The following is a 21,250-nucleotide window of genomic DNA, read 5'->3' as shown; positions in this document are numbered from 1 at the left end:
CTGACAACTTGAATGAGTTTTTGAAGGCCTTGTGGCTAGCAGCTATTTCATCGGTTTTGGCATAGATGTTCAAATTTTTCCTTTTTTCTTGAGGCTACTTGCTTTTGATTAGGAAAAATTGCTATAATGAAGCACATAGGAACCCCAATAAGAAGGGCAGATAGGTACAGTCATCAATTATGCATGATATCTATATTAGGCGTTAATGGGGTCCAAGCATCATTTGGCTTTTCATTCTCACATATTATTTAACTTATTTGATTATATTAGTAACGACTGTTTCCTTCAGCTACTGTGGGGGTTAAGAGCGATCTTGTCTGCCAGGCATATATGACAATACACGTTATATAATAATTAGAGTAATTTTTTGATGCTTCGTGACTTTTATGAAGATTCAAAGATTGTTTCAGACTTTTCCTTTTGAAAGTTTCTCTGAGGTGGGTTTTTTCCCTTTCTGGAGAGTCTTCTCCCATCTGTCTTCCTCTGCCCTCAATAGAACAACCCTACTTGATGTTCAAGAGAGAGTGCAAGTAGAGGTTTATGGGCCTCCTCACAGCACCCTGCACTTGATTATTGGTTTGTACTACACACTGATACTGTCCAAACCTTCTGTCTCCTCTGTTTGCTAGCAGGCCATTGAGGAAAATACTTTCATCTTTCCATCCATCATCTCCTGCATTAGGCAAGATGCCTTCATAATGTCTAACACACGCTGTCTATAACTCCGAGCCTCCCTTTCCTTGTGCTGGTCAGACCCCTGGAAGGAATCAATGAAATAGTGCTTGTGAAACATTTTAGGCAGGGCTTTACATGCAGTGGATTCTCAGTAGGGTTGGTAGACTGAGGGAAGAAATAGTTGCTGTCCTTCTGGAATAGTTGAAGATGGAGGGAGATGGAGCCTATAATGGAGAACACTGCCTTGACGCTGGCAGGGAGTTAGTCTTTGTTAAGTGCCGTCTTTGAGTCAGCCCCTAAGCTGAGTCGTGTCCCTCCAGAGGTAGTGTGGAGGTTGAGTGAAGTTTTCAGCCCACCACCTTTCTTACTAAAATACTCTAGACTGGGATACCTTTCATCTTGCTGGGTCCTTTTGCTTGCCTTTAGATTTTATTGCCTACAGGGCACATTTTGTGGCGTTCACCCTGGTAAATAACCAAGGTAGAACATCAAAAGAACGTACACTGGGGTTATTTTTGTGTTGTTGGTTTTATTTTAATGGTTTACTGTCATGTTAGATTTTATTTATTTATTTTATGTGTATGGCTGCTTTTCCTGCATGTATGACTGTGCACCTCTGCGGAGGCCAGAAGAGGGTGTTGGAGCCCCTGGGACTGGAGGTACAGACAATTGTGAGTAGCCATGTGGGTGCTGGGAATTGAACCCAGGTACTCTGGAAGGGCAGCCAGTGCTCTTAACTGCTTGAGACAGGTTCTTACTATGTAGCCCTGTCTGGCTTGCAACTTGTTATGTAGACCAGGCTGACCTCAAACTCACAGATATCTGCCTTTCCTTGCCCCGCTGCATGCTGAGATTAAAGGTGTATATCACCATGCCTCCCCACTTCTAAACTAACTTTTAGTCAGAAAATGAAGTCATGTAGTTGGACAAATTTTGATTAAAACTGAAAATTGACTTCCACCTTGGTTCCTGAACTCATTAGAACTCTGTAAAGGGATTGTATTTGCAAAACAGGATGAAACTGGTTCTTGATTGCAAGGGAATGTAGCATCCAAATAATAAAGAGGGAACTAGTAATACCGTGAACCCGAGTGACCTAAGCTTTCTCACATAGAGAAAGTGGATTTTAGGACATTAAAATACATGGTAAAGTAGACTTGACTTAGAATATTTTGTCGTATATTTACCGCAAACCCTGTGTAAAGTGCAAAGTGCATCGCCAATGTCTCTGTCTTTCTCTCTCTTTCATACACAGACATGCAGATACTTCACACTAGCGGAGATAGAGTAGGGGGGAGGTCTTGATGTACCTTAGTCATGTGGACATATATGAAATTTTGGTCTTTGGTGTGTTTGGACGGAAGCATCCAGTGCCATAGATGGGGAACTCCATGGATTGTTTTCACATTTATTGCTGCTATCTCCTTTCTGTCTTCTCCCTGCTTCCAGAATTGCATTGTCTTTGAAAAGGTTTCTTTTATAGCCATTGCCTTGAGTGATAAAGGGTCAGAATAAAAAGGTACTTGTAAAATGTATCATGGTTTTTATCCTCATTTAGACATGATTCTATTCTCTGTTAAGAATTAAGTAATTGTGAGTATAATATGTAAGTGAACTATAAAACGACTTCCATTAAATGTTTCAAATAATGGGAACACATCATCACTAACCCCATGAAGCTATGTGCCTTAAAAGTTTACAACCTCAATTTTATGAGCGTTGAGGCTTTTTGCACTAGATGAAAGGAATACTACTCTATAAAAATTGGTACCTTATGAGCCTGAAGCCTTCACACCAGCATTCTAGGAAAGGCAAGAGTAAAAAAAAAGAAATCTGAATTGTTTCAGAGTATGATCTATAAATTTGAAAAATAGTCATTATCTCTTGGCTGTGGTTAAATTAGGAAGGCCTAATAGGTTGTCTTAGTCTCTTAAGTCTCAATTTCTAAGTATACATTCTTTACTAAAAGGATGATTTGAGTTTGATCACTTGTTACTCCAACGAATGTTTATTGCAAGCCTGCTGTGGCAGTCATCTTGGCATGAAGCGCTGTGTAACAAATCACCCTGAACTTGCTCGTAGACATGAAGTATCTCCACAATCACAGATGTGTAGGTTGGCTGGGGAACTCTATACATCTTACTGTGGAGGCTAGCCTTGGAATTGACACTACACAGTGTCATTTCAGCATATACCCAGAGCAGCCCTCCCATGGAGCCTAGGGTAAGAGGAGGGAAAGAATTTCTGCCAAAGAATAGTAGAATCCACCACCATTACTGCTGTGTCTTGTGGGGCCAAGTTTACAGTGTGAACAAAGTGGATGAGGTCTTAGCTCTCATGGGAGTTCTACCCCTGTATGGGTGTGATCATGGAGGAAAAGAAGATCAGAACGTGAAAGCAAATCACCAAGCAAGAGAATTGCAGATAGCAGTCAGAATCGAACATGACTCAGCGAAACTGTAATATGCACCTTTTCTCGTTTGTATTGCATTCTGTGTGACTGAGATGTGACTCTTGGTAGTGTGACATTACTCTACAGTGACAACTCTTGGCAGCTGTGAGCTTTGGTCTGTGGATAAGTTAGTGGAGGTTTTAGTGGTCTGAATTTGGTTTGTAGTCCTTCACAGTGCTGGTCAAGGTAATTGAGGAGCTCTTCTGCCAGACCACAGCTATTGAGGGAGAGACTGTGCTCATACACACATTTTTAAATACTCCCTACAATAGAAATGGTTCTCCAGAAAGGATCCATGATCTACAGTTTGTGTGTGTATGTGTGTGTACATACATACATGCATGCATGCATGCATACACACACACGCACACGCACACGCACACACACATAATATACCTACCTCTACTAAGCAAATTGTGGTTCCTAGAGGACGAATTCCTTTATAGCTGTGGGAAAGTTGACAGTAGGCGACCTAACAAGGGTGTGTAGAGATGATGTCCTTTGTTGCCTTGTTCAGCAATAGCAAGAGTGGCTTGTTAAGCTGAACACATGCCAGTCATTTGTGCGGGCCAGTACCGTTATAGCTGTTCTACACAAGCTGCAAGGTGCCATCTTTACCTTACCTGGCAGAGAGCTCCTGGCACAGCCCAGGGGATGTGGGTGTTCTCCACCCAGCTCTGAAAGATGGGAGGAAGGAGCAGGGCTAGCGGAACTAGAAGTCAAGCTTTGTTTTGTGGGTTTCAGGCCGTCAGACTTCAGGGGTGATTGGAAGCAGGGCATTTTTTTCTTCTTTTTCATTTATAGTTATCAACTAAATATATTCCAATGATGGAAAATTATGGCTTTTTACTCGCCACTTGGCAGCTGTGCCTGGATCTCTTTTTAAGTTTTTGGTGTATATTTTAAAATCCAGTTAGGCTTCAATGGGGTAGAATTATGAGACTTTAAAAAAGATGAAGTGTTGCAATGTTAATTTAGGGTTAGGTGCAGTATAAAAAGACAAGTTATAATTGTAGCTGGCAGTTGTGGAGAGTTTCCTGTGTCCCATGTCTTGGGCAAAATGCTGGACATACGTGATGGCAGGTGTTTTTGATATTCCTGGACACCTTAAGGGTAGTTCCTTGGGTGTTGTAATTATTCCGTGGGGAAACTGAAGGCCGGAGTTAATTCAATGGTTCCTTAAGCTTATGTAGCTCATGAAGGGTAGATTCTAGATTCCAGTCCACACTTGTGTGCGGTGGGGCTGAAATTCTTAGAATTCTGATTACTGTTTTGGAAAGTAGAAAATATCCTGTATAATTGGTGCACAGACTTCTGTCTGAAAATGTCTCTTCCCTGAATGCCTAGGATACAGACGTAGGTAGGCACTGAATGTTCTAGAAATGAATACTCTGGAAATGGATACCTGAACAATGACAAGCAGGCACAGAAGTTCTGGGTAGACCTCTGCAGGCTCAAAGAGAGGAGTGTGAGGTTGCTAAACTTGGGGCCTCAGGCTTCCTGAGTCGATTGCGTTACCCCCCTCCCTTCGGTAACTTGAGGAAGATTTGGATTCCCTGTTTGGGTCCTAGGGATGCACTTTGGATTTGACCCCATCTCAAAAATTCCTTACTGGCCTGGTGACGTGACATAGTGAAGTGACTGAGTTCAAGCCCTGGAACGCATGGTCGAAGGGAAGAACCAATTCCTTCAGGAAGGTTCGAGAATATTGTCCTCTGTGTCACATATGCTCTCTTATGCATGCACACACATAATAATAATAATAATAATAATAATAATAATAATAATAATAATAATAATACAATAGAAAATCTTATAAGGGAGTGGTAAAATCCTATAGAGAAAACGGGTGAAAAGAATGTACATTTTTGGCTTTTTAAACTGTACTGTTAAAAAGGTTTATGCATTTCTGATGAACTTAGAGCTCTAGTGTGACCAAATCTGTTTTATTTCTTGCATGCTCTGAGTGTGGCCAGTGTGAACGGCCGCTGCTGCACTGCTCAGGACCCACTGTGGTGACTGGCTGCTGCAAGGCACCATCCAGCAGATCCATCTCTCGGCTGCACTGCGCTTGTTCTTAGGTTGTTGCTATCTTAGCACCTTTCTGGAAATGTGTTTGTTGATGTCTGTCTACACCAGGGAGAAGCCAAGGCAGAGTGAATCATCAGAGGCTCACAGTTGCTTCTGTGTTTGTTCAGAGCCTGCAGTCTGTGTGAGGGTGAGGACTAAGGTGAACAATGTCCCTGTTCCCCAAAGCTTATGTGTTGGTGGAGGAATGTGCTAAGGACCCTGTGCCCCTCAGGGTTAGCACTTGACCATGTGACTCTTGGTTTCCTTCTTAGACCTTAGTCAAGGGAAATGGTAATTTTATATCTTCTCCATGCAAGGGACTAATCTCTTTGGAAAACAAAAGGAAACTGAACAGATCCAGTTAGTGCGGTGGATTCAGAGATTGAAATGGTTTGTTCGTTCTTTTATGTGTGCAAGTTACCCTAGGCTCTTTACCAGGATTTCTTCTGTGAGCCCAGCATCCAATGCTTGCACACTTACAGAACGTGTTATTGAACATTGTGACTGCTTTAAGGGAGTCTTGTGACTTCAGCTAAGTAGGTTTTGCTTGCCTATTGCCGTGTGCCATTCTAGCTGGGACCCCAGGTATGCGTGTGAAAGGGAGCTGGGGAGATAGCTCAATGGGAAAAAGCAGTTGCTTTGTTGTGTGAGGGCCTGAGTTTGACTCCCATACATCTTTGTAGAAAGATTGGCATGGCTCTGTGTGCCTGTAATTCCTTCCCTGGAGGTCAGAGGCAAGTGGATCCTCTCTGGCCAGCCAGCCCAGCTGAAAAGGCTTCCAATTCAGCGAAAGGCCATCTCAAGGCAGTAGAGAGTGATAGAGGAAGACACCTGAAGTCCTCCTCTGGCCTCACATATGTGTGCCTATTTACCCACATTTACCCACACAGTCATGTGCATGCATCAGGGAATCAGTCCTCTGCGTTGGGAGCACAGATTAGGGATTAAAAGTATGAGTTTTGTAATGGAGCAGGGATCTGTTTCATCCCAAGGTGCTGGCTCTTATTAGCTGCCTTGCTAGTTCACCTAATGTTACCAGGCTGTGTGCATGTGCAAGTGATACCTGAACTGAAGGTGATTCTTTCCTTATGGAGGCAGAAATCACACCTGGCATTGCATAGCCCCCCCACCCCCCATGTTATTGTAATGACATTTCATTTAGTTCAAGTGGGTGTATTTTGCATATCTTTGATCCCAGCACTTGGTAAGTGGAGGCAGGAGGAATGCAAGTTCAAGACCAGCCTAGGCTGCACAGTGAGTTCAAGATCAGCTAGGACAACACAGTGAGACCTTGTTTTGTTTTGTTTGAAAAAAAAGAAGGAAAACCACTTGATTCCACTTAAGAAAGTGTCTCTGAAGGCTGTCCAGGCTACAGTGCTGAACACATTTTTACTTGTCTCAGTGTAACCCGAAACAGTTGGTGTTCCGTACTCATCTGCTGAATGACGAGATAATGGGTGATGCCTGTTCTGATGTGAGTTGGTCTTGTTCAGCTGGTGCTCAGGGAGGGCTTGCTGCTTCTGTAGTGCAGCAGTTCTCAACCTGTGGGTTGCAACCTCTTTGTACGGGGTGGGGTGGGGTGGGGTGGGGCGCTAAACACCCTTGCACAGGGGGTCGTCCTGTCGGATATCCTGTGTATCAGATGTTTACATTACGATTCTTAACAGCAAACTTACAGTTAGGTATTGTATGAAAGGGTCACAGCGTTAGAAAGGTTGAGAACCACTGCTGTGGTAAATCCTAGCCTCTTGGTCTGTGAGTCTTGTTCTGTTAACTTAGGGCTACATGCTGCAGGATAAGTGAGGCAGAGTTGTCATTTTTAAGTGGTTGGGGGAAACTGGCATCCTTTATGTTGCCAGGAAAGCCAGGAGACACAAGCAAATTAATGTCATTAAAACTCCATGAAGCCCATTGCCGTGGTTCCTGATTACACGAGATGGTTTGTGAGACAGTTCATTTCCTCATCTGGAAATAAAACTCAGCTCAGCGATACCTAGATTTTTTGGAAAGAGAAAGGAATTTAGGAGTTCCGTTGTGGGTCTGGAATTGGGTTTTGCTATTCAACGTGAGCTCCAGCAGCATTTGATACAGGCTCTCAGGTTGTCTAACAGCCCTGAGAATCTGCATTTTAACAAGATCCCTTGGGAGGGTAGGAGGAAAGTTTTGATTAGCTAGTTGTGATGTTGAAAGGCAGACAAATTGATAGAAATCAGATGAATGTTCTTTAAGCTGTGCTACAGAGCAGCTCTTCCTCCCTGCTCCCTTTCCCATCTTCCCAGTCCCCACCTCCAACCATGCCCCAAACAGGTCTCAAACCGTTCTTGTTCACAACGATGCTTTGAACTCCTGCTTCTTCCCCTCAGGTGCTAAGATCACAGATGGGCTGGGGTATTGAGCCTAGGGCTCTGTGCGTGCTAGGTAAGCAATCTACCAACTGAGTTATCTCCCCAGACCAGTCCACTGTGTGTGTTTGCTGCCCACCACCATAGTTTTCTTCCGTTGGCATTCAGTCGCTTTATTTTATCACAGACAATCAGTGATAGTACTATTCCAGGACCTCTGAGAAGAGAATAACTATGTGGAGTTTATTTATGGAATGAGTGTCAGGACATTGTTGAGGGAGCTTCCTTAGCTGTCCAGCTGTCCGTGTTAGTCAGGAGTGCGAACACTGACTGCTGATTGTATACCAGCCATTGTATGAGGGGACTCCTGAGAACCATTTTTCCCAACCCCTTTACAGTTTCTTGAGGTTAACTGACCTGTGCTCAAACCCCAACACTCTCTGATATCTAAACTTTTCCGGGCCGCATCCTACACATGGTCCTCAGATTTATGGTCTCGGTGTTAACAGTCTGGGATATACAGCAGAAACTAAGCAAGGAAGACATTTACATCACGATTTATTTTTGATTTTTCAGAGTCTCACATGTAATGGTGGTTAGTAAATATTTGTACCCCCTTACTTTAGAAGCAGGTCAGAATATAGTCTGCCAGGACTAGCTAGCCCAAATGGTTTCCTCAGTTATCTAGGAATAAGAAAAGTAACCAGAAAAGAAAATTCCAGTCACCTGCACTTTGGTAAATACAGTGCAGAAAACCCCGTTCCTAACCCAGGGAAACTGTATCTGAGGCAGAGGTGGTTTGGAGACCCTCATGGCTATTTCCACAATCACAAATTACCGACTTATTGTTTGATTTATTTTAACATTTTTATTTATTTACTTTGTGTATGAATGTGGGTGTGGTGTGGGTGGGTGTGAAGGTCAGAGAACAACTTTCAGGAATCGGTTCTCTCTTTCAGCCATGTACCATGTGGATCCAGGGATCTGATGCAGGTCATCAGGTCTGACAGCAGGTGTATTTACCCACTGAGCCATCTCAGCAGCCCTAATCAACTTTTAAGAATTCCTACCTTTTTAGAGTAAACTAGACTGTGATCATAATTGGAAGCTCACAGTGTTGCTGGGCATATACACACATAAACACAAGTTTCTAAGTCTGAGTTGTCTTGCTTGTTCATTAAATACCCAGGGAAGAACAGTATTAGCTTGCATGAGATCCTGGGTTTGATCTCAAACTCCTCTCAAAACAACAACAACAACAACAACAACAACAACAACAAAACACTAACCATTGTTAACAGAGGTCCCCTTCCCTAGTAGTTCCAACCTGTCATCCTTTGATTCAAAGAGAATTGGAAAGGAAGGAATTCTCTAAAAATGTGATATGTATTCTTACTTCGATTTTTGTATATCATTTAAAATCTTCTGTAAATTGGAAGTTTGCAATTTAAAGATGACTCAAGATTTTGTTTGTTGAGATGGAGTGGGGAGTACTTCACCTCAGCCTGGCCTTGAATTTGAAATCTTTTTCCAACAGCCTCTCAAAGTACTGGAATTACAGACATGCATCACCATGTCTGAGTTGATAATCAGGCTTTGATGGTTAGCAGTGTATGTCTAGGGCCATGTCTGGAAGCAAGGTGTCCAGCTCACCACACTTAGACATCAGTTTGTTTCTCTGTGCTAGGGGCAAACTGGCTGGAACTTAGCACCACCACAGGCATTGGCATTTGAAGAATGAAACTTGAAGTGTGCTGGAGATGAGTCTTGACAGTGATGCTCTGTGAGTTTAGCGCTTTGTGCTCATGTAGAAGAGCTTCCCTTACCAATGAAAACACACTTGTGTAGTTGGTCTGTATGTTGGTCTTTCGTCACTCATGTCTGTACCTGAACTTTCTTTCTTTCTTTCTTTCTTTCTTTCTTTCTTTCTTTCTTTCTTTCTTTCTTTCTTTCTTTCTTTCTTTCTTTCTTTCTTTTTTTGAGACAGGGTTTCTCTGTGTAACAAACAGCTCTGGCTATCCTGGAACTCACTTGGTTGACCAGACTGGTCTTGAACTCACGGAGATTGACCTGCCTCTGCCTCCCGAGTGGTGGAGTTAAAGGCATGTGCTACCATGGCCCGGCCAACTTTCTGTTTTTGCTAGTGGTGGAATAATCACTGAGAACTGACGAGTAGTTAATACTGCTGGTCAAGACCTAGGGCCCGACTTTTCTCCTCCTCTTTCCTGTGAGGATTCAATTGCACTCTCTTCCTCTTCTCACCTGAGCTGCTCTCCGAGTCTTGCCAGTTCCTCTGCCCTCTCTTGTCTCTCTATCCTTGACTTTGGTCCTTAAACATTTTCATACTTTTTTCATCACTGACCTCCTGAAGTAGGTTTTACTAATATGTTTTTCCTTTCATCAAATTACTTTGCAAATTTTAGTTAGAAAAATCTGTTTAAGAAAAGACAGCTAGCTTTCCCCAATATTCTTTAAAATGAGCACATGACTGTTAACATAAAAAGCAATTGTACCTGGGAACCCATGTGGTGCACATAAATATGCAGACATTATTCTCATACGCAAAGAGAACAATGCATTTAAAAATGCACCTGGATTTGGAGTGTATAGCACTGAGATGGAGTGCTTGCCTACTGTGCTTAAGGACCTGGATTTGATCCCCATAACTTTGAGAATTTTTTTTAACCATTTTAGCAAAATCATTTCATCTACTACCCCTTACCCATATACTGTTAATGCATGCTCCCTCTGCAGTCTGTGTGGCACATGTGGCTGAGGAGAGATATGAATGTGACCAAAGACAAAGCTGTAAATTTAATGAATATTATGAGGATTTTTTTGTGTGTGATTTTTTTTTCTTTCTTTAACTTGACTGTGTTTCTCCAATGTGAACTTTGTAAATGGGATCATGTTGCTATGTTAAAAGGCAGGACATACCTGGACCGGTAGCATGTCATTGTATTCATGAGGGAAGAGCAAAGGAGAAAAATGCTCATGTCCCGAGCATCACTAATGACATAAAAAGTCCTGAGAATGATATATAGCTATAGGTCATTTTTCTAAAAGCGCTTAAGTGAGTAAAGTGTACATCCCTGAAGTCTATAACAAGTTGGAATGTCCGCACTGGTTTGAGTCTCTGTTTTAACCCAGGCTTTATATTGTTTGTATGCTAGTTCTCTTAGAAGGTGCATTTCCAGATCTCCAGGTTCTACGGCTACACAGAAGTGAGGCTAGGGTTCCGAGTAGTGTCTGCACTGGGGGCACTTGAATTTTCTAATTTTAGGTCATCCGCCATTGGAATAACTGGAGCAATCTTAGCTTATAGGCTTATTTCTGCCACTAACTTGAGGATTCCAGACAACTGTCTTTAGGAGCCATAGTGAACTCAGCTGTACAGTGGGAGACTAATCCGTGTGTGTATCTCTCCAAGTTGAGTAAGGGTCAAGTGAGGAAGTGAACACTTTTTCCCTTTAATTGAAAATGTATTTTTTTCTCATGTACTATGTACTGATTACATTTTCCCCTCCCTCTACTCCTCCCAGTTCCTCTCCGCCTTCCTTCCCATCTGGATCCACCCCTCTGTCTTTCATTAGAAAACAGACAGGCTTCTAAGGAATAATCCAGTCAATAGAATATGGAATGATATAATAAGACAAAACAAAAGCTACCACATCAGAACAGGCTAAAACAAACAGAAGGAAAAGAACTCAAGAAAAGGCACAAGAAACAGACTCAGAGACCCACTCACTGGTACACTCAGGAATCCCATTTAAACACTAAATTGGAAGCCGTAATACACACGAAGGACCTGTAGGGTAAAAAGAGAAAAAATACATAAGTAAAACAAGAATAAAATAATATAAAATAAAAATTTTTTAAAAAAAGCATCTACATAACATCATGATACAAGGAATCTCCAAAGATGCCATTGAGTTCGTTTTCTATCGACCATCTACTGCCTGCCCTTCAGAATAGTTTGTTTCCTCAGTGAGACAGACTCCCTTGGAGGAAAGCAAATTTTCATTTGCAAGTGGCTGTCAATTGGAGATAGTTTCTTGGTGGGGGGATTGGGATGGGGGCACGCGTCCACTTTTCCTTTCGGCTCTATGTCCCATCTGGTGCAGACCAGTGCAGGCTCTGTTGTGCATGCTGCCTCAGGCTCTGTGAGTTCATGTGTGTGTATCAATCATGGTGATTTAGAGGGCTTGTTTCCTTGTGTCCTCCATTCCCCCTAGCTCTTACACTCTTTCTACCTTCTACCTTCTCTTCCACAGGATTCTTTAAGCCCTGAGGGATAGGATTTGATAGAAACATCCCATTTAGGGCTGAGTGTTCCAAGGTCTCTCTCTGCATGATGTCAGGCTGTGGGTCTCTGTATTTGTTCCCATCCACTGCAAGGGGAGGCTTCTTTGATGATGGCTGAGCAAGGCACTGATATGAGTATAGCAGAATGTCATTGGGAGACATTTTATTGCTACTCTTTTCCTTCCTTCCTTCCTTCCTTCCTTCCTTCCTTCCTTCCTTCCTTCCTTCCTTCCCTCCCTCCCTCCTCCCTCCCTCCCTCCCTCCCTTCCTTTCTCTTCTTCCTCTTTTTAAAAGAACAGTAGTATTTGTTCTTCCCCTAGGTCCCTGGAATAGACTCAGGTTCTTGTTCACCTGTGTTGGGTTTGTGCTCTGATTACTGTTGTAAAGGTATTGGGGGTATAGTACATACCGTTCCTAAGCATGTCTAGGGGAAGATTAAAACTGTCAGAGGCCTTTAAGGAGAAAATATTTCATATTAGTGATGATAATTTTAAATAGCGAATTCTTGCTAATTACAGAGCCTACTCTGTGTCCTCGCTCTTGGACTGTGATTGTCCTCAATCTGAGACAGCTGAGCTCATCTTAATACTTGAACTAAACAGCAGCTGCTAGTCACAGCCGATTGTAAACCTATGGGCAGTTCTGATTGCTGTATCTATAAGCGTGGCTGTCCTTCACTGCATCTCATGGTGCTGTTCTTGCTGATGGTTTGTGCTACATTTGTCCTCCTTGGTGGGCAGTATCCTGGAAGCTGCAGGCTTCTGTGCCGTTGGTAGCAGTCTTACATTGCAGTATGGAATGTGTTGGGTGGAAAGATGGAGGGGAGGAGAAATGGCTGTCTTGCTGGGCTGCCACTGAACTTGGGGGTGATTTTTGGATCCTACATTTACTTAAGGGGCGAGTTGCTGACATTGTGCAAAGACAATTAAACCTCTGTTAATTTTTAACTCAAAGATAGTCAACCACTTTGGTATCGGCTTTGCAGGTTAGGAAAAATAGAACACCACAGACATAACTTGGATGTAGGTCAAGTACAAATTTAGTAACTTGTCGGGGTTATTGTTTCCAGTCAATCACTCATGTCACTTTCTTACTTGATTGCAGAGTCATGGGCTTCCTTCTGAGATGCTCTGAAAAGCCAGGTGCTTATTGTTGTTTCTTTTTCTTTTTCTTTTTTCTTTTTTAAAAATTTTTTTAAATTTATTTTTTATTTTTTATTCTTTATTAAACTTTAAAAGTGGCCAGATAATGACTCCTCCAATTGTATCTTCAGTGTGCTTTCAGATTTAAGTTCTCATTTTGTCCCTTTGGCATGAGGAGGTCATTAAAAAGGAATTATCCTTGCTTAATGACACAAGCAAACAGTGATGACAAGAGAAAAAAAATGCTCCAGTAAAAAGTGTTTTTAATCTCTGTTCTTGCCTCTTGAGTGACATCAGGCAAATTACTTAGCTTCTTTGAGCAACTATTGGTTCTGTGTATGAATGTTGGAGGAATAAAAATCACATGGATGCCATTGTGATTTAGCACACAGTTTTTACTTGCTGAGATAAAGACAAGTCAATGATGACAATAGGAAAGAGCAGTCCATAGAATGTCGGCTGCTTGGTACCGAGTGAGACTTGTCATGTCATTTATTAGTGCCACCCCTGTGCTCCCAGCCTTACCAGATCCAGAGTTTATGCTACTTAAGTTTAAGTAATTGATGTTGAATGCATTCCAATGAAATAAAACTATGACTATAATATTTTTATTACACTGCTCACAGTTTAAGAACGCAGTGGCTATATCCGTTGCCTTGTTTAGTAACTTAAATCATACCACTGAGAGACCTCTTGGATGATTAATTTTTAGAGGGCAGATGAACTTCCTGGTCCTCTCTTCAGCTTTTGGAGGAGTTGGTGGAACATGGTTGTTAAGAAGTTGGTTTTTATGGGTGTTGTTCTTGACAGTGGGGCCCTGCTGTCAGTTTACGGAGGGGAACCCATTGTCTTGGCAACAGCCCGAATTGTTTGGGGATTTCCATAGGACCCCCTTGGTCAACAGCTCAATTGAATGTAACCCAGTCTGACCACTGGAAGCCTTGCCTGGTAACAAGAGATGGCCAGTTGAGACTCTGTAGCCCCCATTCCTAGGAGTCATTAGGACAACCTTCATAGATTCCAGGAAGTTTCTACTGCACTAGGTTTCCACACCATCACCCAAATGCCCTCCAATTCCTGTAGTCTCTCCCAGAACTCTCTCCCTCCACCCCATCTCTTTCCATGCCGGATGTCCTGGACTCTTATCCCCACCCACCCTGACTTTGCCTGTACAATCAATTCTATTCCTCTCTCCTAGGGAGATCCATGCATCTCCTCTAGACCCTTCTTCTTTACCTAAACTCCCTGGGTATATGGACTGTAGCTTGGTTATCATTTACTTAATGGCTAATATCCACTTAGGAGTGAATACATACCTTATTTATCTTTCTAGGTCTGTTACCTCACTCAGGATGATTTTTTTCTAGTTCCATCCATTTGCCTAAAAATTTCATGATGTCATTTTTTTTTTTAACAGCTGAGTAATACTCCATTGTGTAAATGTACCACATTTTCTTTATCTATTCTTCTTTTGAGGGACACCTAGATTGTTTCCACTTTCTGGCTATTATGAATAGAGCAGCAATGAACATGGTTGAGTAAGTGTCTCTGTGGTAGGCTGAAGTGTCCTTTGGATATGCTCAAGAGTGGTATAGCTAGTTCTTTTTTTTTTTTTTTTTTTTTTTGGTTTTTCGAGACAGGGTTTCTCTGTGTAGCTTTGCGCCTTTCCTGGAACTCACTTGGTAGCCCAGGCTGGCCTCGAACTCACAGAGATCCGCCTGGCTCTGCCTCCCGAGTGCTGGGATTAAAGGCGTGCGCCACCACCGCCCGGCACGTATAGCTAGTTCTTGAGGAAGATGGATCCCTAACTTCCTGAAGTTGAGCTGGTGCCTACATGGAGCCCTTACTCCTACATTCTAGTCTCTTGGGTGCAGGAGGGTACTCTATAGGCTACTAGAAGAGAAATGTGGACACCAACTGAACCACTAAATCTTAGACCTGCAATCTGTCCTGCCTGCAAAATATGCCAGGACATTGGTGGCACAGTAGTTGTGGGAGTGGCTAATCAATGTCTGATTTGACCTAAGGCCTACTCCACAAGATGGAACCCATACCCAACACTGCTTGGGTAACCAAGAACCAGAGACTAGAAAGCCCAGAGACCTAGGGTAAAACCAAACACTACTGATTTAAAAAAAAAAAAAATCAATAAAATGACTCCCGATGATATTCTGCTGTACTCATAAATCAGTGTGTTATCCAGTCATCATCAGAGAGACTTCCTTTGACAGGAGATGCAGAGACCCACAGCCAGACATTATGCGGATAGAGAGTCTGAATTGGAGGTCTCCATCAAATCCTTCCCCTCAGAGCTCAGGGAACCCTGTAGAAGAGTAGGCAAAAAATTGTAAGAGTCAGAGGGGATAGAGGATACCAGGAAAACATAAACTTCTGAGTCAACTAAGCAAGGTGCACATGAGTTCACAGAGAGCAGCAAGCACAGGGCCTACATGGGTATTTATTATAGATATCAGCTTAGTATTTTCATAGGACTCCTGACTGAGAATGAGTGGGTCTCTGACGCTTGTGCCTGCTCTTGGGACTCTTCCTTCTGTTGGGTTGCTGTGTCCAGCTTTGATATGATAGTTTTTGCTTCAACTTATTTTACTTTGTCATGTTTGGTTGTTGTCTCTTAGAAGACCATTCTTTTTTAATGAGATTAAAGGAAAGGGAGTGGATCTGGAGGGGAAGGCAGGTGGGGAGGAACTGGGAGGAGTAGAGGGAGGCGAAACTATAATCAGGGTATAATGTATGAGAAAAAGAATCTAATTCTCATAAAAGGAAAAAGAAGATGTTGGGTTCTGGAGTACTACTGACTTTAGGTTGCAGACACGATTTCTTTGGTTATGTCTCGTTGATCTTGGGCAAAGAACTTGGTTTCTTCGAGCTTCAGTTTGATCACCTGTAAAACGGGGATATTGCAGCCCCTTCCCGAGAAGTGTTGTATGAGATATCATATTAGATGTGTGAAATGGCTAGTGATACATGCCCAGAGATAGCATGTGTGTAATTTTCAAGTCATTGTGTGTGTGTGTGTGTGTGTGTGTGTGTGTGTGTGTGTATGAGAGAGAGAGAGAGAGAGAGAGAGAGAGAGAGAGAGAGAGAGAGAGAGCGAGCATGTGGAGGACAGAGGTTATTCTCCAGTGACTTCAATTGATTTCTACATTATTATTATTATTATTATTATTATTATTATTATTATTATTCTTGGTTTTTTAAGACAAGGTTTCTCTGTGTTGCCCTGGATGTCCTGGACCTAGTTCTGTACACCAGGCTTCCTTGGAACTCAGATCCTCCTGACTCTGCCTTCTGATTACTGGGATTAAAAATGTGTGCCGCCATGCTTGGCTTCCACCTTGTGCTTTGAGACCTGGCGCTCACTAGCTGTTTAGAAAACCTAAAGGATCCTCCTGTCTCCATCTCCCCACTGCTGAGATTCTAGGTACACTAGTTGTTTTGTTTTGTTTTTTTTTTTTCTTCTCTTTTTCTCAACTTTGATTCTGGAGGATCAAACTCAAATGTTTATGCTTTCACAGCAAGCCATCTCCCCAGCCCTACAGATTTCTTAGCAGTTGTGCCAGGTAAAAATACTCTTAATGTTTCAGGATTGGAGATTTAAAATTATGTACCTATAGATAAAAAGCAAGAGACTTTTTCCTTTCCATCCCCTCCCCCACCCCCATTCTTTCTTCTTAGCTGGAGCTGGATTCAATCGGGAGATGCAGACATGTCCTTGCCTCCTGGGCTTAGTGCATTGGCCGTCTGTCTATTTTCTCATGGCTTCAGGATGAAGTCTTAGGAAAGGGCTTCCATCACAGGTGAGCTTAAGATCTGCCTGAGGTTTTAAGATCTACCCTCCTGAACTCAACTTGGGCCAGCCACAGGCCCCTCTCTGTTGCTGTGTTTCTCACTTTAAGGTGTAGCCTAGAGGGAAAAGGCCAAGTGTCTGTCCTCCACCTTCCTGCCCCTGGCCAGGGAGCCATTTCCTCCCATCTGTCAGGCAGAAGTGCAGAGATAACTCTGGCCACTTCCTGAATAGATTTAAAGAGAAAAGAAATGCCAAAACCCAGCTATAAAAATGATGGCGTATTTAAATATTTACACCCAATAAATTAATGCTTCTAGTGTATTTATAATATGCCTTGAGGAGTGACTGCCATAAAGGAGGTAATTAGGGTTTTATAAAAATATTAATTATAAGTGTCTGGCGTATGTGATATGTTAATGGGGCTCACGTGGAACACTGGTGATTGTACGGCTACTTCACTCAGGTTCACACATGACTGTGACTGTAGATCTGGGCTCAGTGTGAGCCGGGGCCAGAAGTTCAAGTTGAAGCCATTTGTAACTGGCAAGACCCAGACTCAAACTTTCAGACTTCTTGATAGATCTTATCTTTAAAAAAATTTATGAGGCCAGCATAGTGGTTCATTTCTGTGATACCAGCACTCTTGAGGTGAGGCAGGAGGATTGCTGTGAGTTCGAGGCTACCCTGGACTACAAAGTGAGGTTTAGACTAGCCTTTGGCTACATTGTGAGATGTCTCATTCTTTTTTTTTTTTTAATTTGTTCCTTAATGTTGAAGAGTACAAATATTGTAATGCGTGATGTTTCTTAGAGAAAAAAACCTAATGCACATCATACATTAAACTAGTTTGCTCTCTGACATAAATATTTGCTTCTCTTTATTGTGGACTTACTGTTTCTTTCTCCCCTTGCTTTCTGCTCCAGTAGTTACTAATTTATGGACCATTGCTTGCTTATGCTGTCCTTTGAAGTTGTGAAAATTGTGCAAAGTTCTTTTATCTCAAAAAACGTAGAGGACAGTGAAATTCTCTGGCCTCTCTGGAACTGCTTTCAAACCGCTTGTGAGTGTTTCAGCTGTGAACTCCTCTGTCTTTTGAAATGGCTGTAGCAGCTTGGATTAAGTGATTCTGAACAATGGGACTTCACAGGCAGGTCCAAGTTTTTAGTGCTTTCTGAGCCTACATCTTGTTTCCAGCTAAATACCAGGTTTTCAAATGTTTAAATTCAAATTAAAGGCTTGGTGAGCAGTCTTTTAAAGAAGGCATTTCTTTGTTGTTCCTCGAGACTTCTTCGCTGTCCTGTACTCACTCAGCTTTCCTCCTAGGGGTGGGGAGATGTGAATTGGGAGCAGCCAACCACTGTGTAGATAGTACTGTCGGTTAGTTACCCAGCCTTTCAGGCCTCAGGCTTTTTTGCTTTGGAAAATGAGAGTAGTGATATCATCTCTAAGTGGGGAGTTGTGGGGCTGGAGAGATGGGGCTCAGTGGTTAAGAGTGCTGGCTGCCCTTCCAGAGGTCCTGAGTTCCATTCCCAGCAACCACATGGTGGCTCACAGCCATCTCTAGTGGGATCTGATGCCCTCTTCTGACATAAAGTCAATAGAGCACTCACATGCATAAAATAAATAAAAAGTGGGGAGTTGCTAATCTGTAGAAAGGATGTAAAGTGGTCCACGGCACCCAGGGAAGCACTCAGTATGTTGCCATCATTATCACCACTCATCCAGTGTTTCCCATTGGATATTGATGGAAGGGCTGGAGACGGGGCTCAGTAGTAGAGCACTTGCTTAGCATGCATGGGAAGAGGAAGTATAATGGTGTGTGCATTTGAAGATGCCATGATGATTCCCATTATTTTGTTAAATTAATAAAAAAGGTTTTAGTATGTTGTGTGTGTTTGTGTGAGTGCATGTGTGTGCCTGCTTATGTATATGTGTGTGGAACATGTGGAGGCAAGAGGTCAGCCTTAGGTATTAGTTCTCAGAAACTGTTTACTTTTTTCCAGATTTATTTTTGATTTTTAATTATGTATATATGTATGGCTGTGCATGGTCCATGCTGGGCACACAGGTGCTTGTGGAGGCCAGGGGAGGTCATTGGGATCCTTTTTGCTGGAGTTCCAGGTGGTTGTGAGATGCAGATGTGGGTGCTGGCGACCAAAATTTGGGGTCTCTGCAAGAGCTATTTTCACTCTTAATCACTGAGTTGTTTTTCCTGTCTTTGTTTTTTTTTTTTTTGCGACTGTCTTTCCCTGGCCCTGAACTCCAGTAGGCTGTGCTGGCTGGCCAGTGAGCCCAGATGTCTGCCAGTCTCGTCCCCAGTTGTGGGATTACAAACAAATACAAACTAGTACACTCCCTACCAGGCCTGACCTTTTTCTTTCAATGTGGGTTGTGGGGATCAACTTACTCTTGCAGGGCAAACGTTTTATCGCCTGAGCTGTCTTCCCAGTCCTAATGGCTGTCCTAATGGTTGGAGGGCTCGGATTTACAAGCCAGAGCTTAAAGAAAGACATGTTTTTGCCTTAATGGATCCTCAAGCTTAGCATTTATTTAGCTAAAAAAAATTCTATTTCTGTTAGGCCGAAGGATACAGTGGTAGCCAGTCTATATTTTATATCACCACCCTCTTCTCAACAGGCTTCTTGTATTTTTGAGACAGGTCTTGCTATGTGGCTCTGGCTGGCCTAGAACCAGCTTTGCAGACTGCACTGGCCTCCAACTCACAGAGAAGTTCTTAACTCACTCATGTTTTTTAATTTAGTTTTGTCTGTGCAGAATGACCTCCCTGCCCCATTTGGTGCCTGGTCATTTTGGTCATATGCACAGATGTTCTTAATGGACGAGGAGAGGTAGTTGAAGTTAGTGGTTACACGGAGCCCTCCTTGTTGGAAGTGTAACTGTAGGGAGACAGAAAGATTGTAACTATTTCCATGTTCCATGTTTTGAAACTTCCTTGGACTGTCACATTACAAATGGTTAATGAAAATGAAGATCAATGGAGTGTGTACAATGTAGATGTAATTCTGAACGGTTTTATTAAATAAGAAACACAGAGCCAAATGCAGAGTTAAAAGCCCAAGAGGTCAGAGCAGCAGCCAAGAGCTGAGACCAAGACCGCCTTCTTACCCCTCGCTGTCGCTGTCGTCCTTCCCCTCAGAAAGAGACCTCCTTCCTGTGTGTCTGTCTTTTTATTGACTTTCTGTTCTGCCTTCTCATTGGTTGTAAACCTAACCACATGACCTCCTCGTCACTGCCTGTCTATACAGACCTCTAGGTCTCTACGGTTGGTATTGAGATTAAAGGCATGTGTCTCCATGCTGGCTGTGTCCTTGAACACACAGAGATCTGCCTGTCATGTGATCGGGATTAAGGGCGTGTACTACTGCCAGACTTCTGCTAAATGGCTTGCTATTAGCTCTGACCCCCAGGCAACTTTATTAACATACAAATAAAATCACATTTCAGCACAAATAAAATATCACCATAGTACAAGACTTCTCTGATCTGCTTAGGTAGGAATGGAATGTATACAAGACTCTCTGACCTGCTTAGGTAGGAATTGCTCGACTTTTTAACCTTGGCATTTTTAGATTTTATTTTATTTTAATTTTTAATATTATTTTTCTATTATAATTTAATTACCTCATTTCCTTTATCCCTTTCCTCCCTCTAAACCCTCCCATATACCTACTCCTTGTTTTTTTAAATCCACAGCCTCTTTTTCTTTAAGAGTATGTGTTATGTGTGTATTATTTTTCTTTTTTCCTCCCTGCCTCCCTCCCTCCCTCCCTGCCTCCCTCCCTTCCTCCCTTCCTTTCTTCTTCTTTTTTCTTGTAGCCCTGGCTATCCTGGAACTCACTATGTAGACCAAGTAGGCCTCAAACTCACAGAGATCCTCCTGCCTCTGTGCCCTGAGTGTCTGGAGTAAACGCATGCTCTACCACACCCAGCTTGTATGTGTTTATTCTTAAATACATAAATACAGCCTGCTCAGTTCTTATAATATTACTAGTATATATATGCTTTCAGGACTGACCATTTGGTATTGGATAACCAGTTGGTGTGCTCTTTCCTGTGGAAGAGTCTCTCTCTCACTTTAGCATTTCTTAGTTGCCTGTAGTTTATTGTGTTGGGTTGAGGCCTCATGGCTTGCCTCTGTCCACATTAGCATGTCTGTTGACGTCGTCCTTGTTTAGACCAGGGTTAGGCAATCATGTTGGTGAGACTTCATGGGTGTAGCTTCTGACATTTCTAGGAGACACAGTCTCACAGTAAACTCCCTATTCCCCTGGCTCTTAAAACCTTTCTCCTCCTTCTTTCAAAATGGGCCTGAGGTGCAGAAGTTGTGTGGTAGACGTATCATTTGGGACTGGGCTCTACAACTCTGTGATTTCATTGATTGTGGTTTTCTATAGTGGTCTTTATCTGTTGCGAAGAGAAGCTTCCTTGATGAGGA

General features: G+C 42.6%; 1 protein-coding gene across 13 annotated transcripts in view; it reads left to right on the top strand.

Moving 5' to 3' along the window:
• Window positions 1-21,250, top strand: part of Magi1 (membrane associated guanylate kinase, WW and PDZ domain containing 1) — a 650,887-nt gene that overhangs the window by 37,824 nt on the left and 591,813 nt on the right. The window lies entirely within an intron of this gene.

This window comes from Peromyscus eremicus, chromosome 3 (genome assembly GCF_949786415.1).
Source record: "Peromyscus eremicus chromosome 3, PerEre_H2_v1, whole genome shotgun sequence".
Lineage (NCBI taxonomy): Eukaryota > Metazoa > Chordata > Mammalia > Rodentia > Cricetidae > Peromyscus > Peromyscus eremicus.
Note: the sequence above shows the minus strand (reverse complement) of the source record. Positions and strands in the feature narration are given on the sequence as shown.